General features: G+C 46.0%; 1 long non-coding RNA gene across 1 annotated transcript; it reads left to right on the forward strand.

Moving 5' to 3' along the window:
• Positions 1 to 110: 110 nt before the first annotated feature.
• Positions 111 to 567, forward strand: LOC107735017 (uncharacterized). The gene is made up of 3 exons (XR_001639256.1): positions 111 to 143; positions 302 to 415; positions 515 to 567. It is a non-coding gene; the product is annotated as an uncharacterized LOC107735017 (long non-coding RNA).

The following is a 567-nucleotide window of genomic DNA, read 5'->3' on the forward strand; positions in this document are numbered from 1 at the left end:
GTCTCCGTGGTCAAGGTGGAGGAGTTTATGGAAACATACGTCAGAGATAGTGAATACGAGGGTTCCTATAAAGCTGACTGCTCTCTGACCATTGACAGAAACATAAACACCCGTCACAGAGGCCACTTGCATACTGTACAAAGGTACAAATCTCATTCATCATGAAAAAAGATCCTATCTCTCATTCCCTCTGCTGTGCGTCACAACTGGAGCTCACTGCAGTGAAGCATGACCATTACACTGTTATCGGCTATGTTGTGTTTAATACTTGCCGATTTGTGTTTTTATATGTCACCCAAAGATGCGCGGAGCAGTTATAGGATGTTTGATGCTGGTGTATGTTGTTGCTCTTCTGGCCAAGCAGGCAGAGGGACACATCGCCTTCTTCAGCCCTAAAGAGATGAGAGAGCTCAGGGTGAGAGATCCACGGGCTGTCGGCATCCTAATGACTACTCATTTAACCTCCGGGTAAACCAAAAAGAAGTTATTGGGTTTCTCTCTTCATCTTCAACAGGAGAAGGAGGGAAGGAAGGATGCTGATCCACGAGCAGAGGGGGTTTTGATTGA

Source organism: Sinocyclocheilus rhinocerous, unplaced genomic scaffold (assembly GCF_001515625.1).
Source record: "Sinocyclocheilus rhinocerous isolate Xijiao unplaced genomic scaffold, SAMN03320098_v1.1 C35653364, whole genome shotgun sequence".
Lineage (NCBI taxonomy): Eukaryota > Metazoa > Chordata > Actinopteri > Cypriniformes > Cyprinidae > Sinocyclocheilus > Sinocyclocheilus rhinocerous.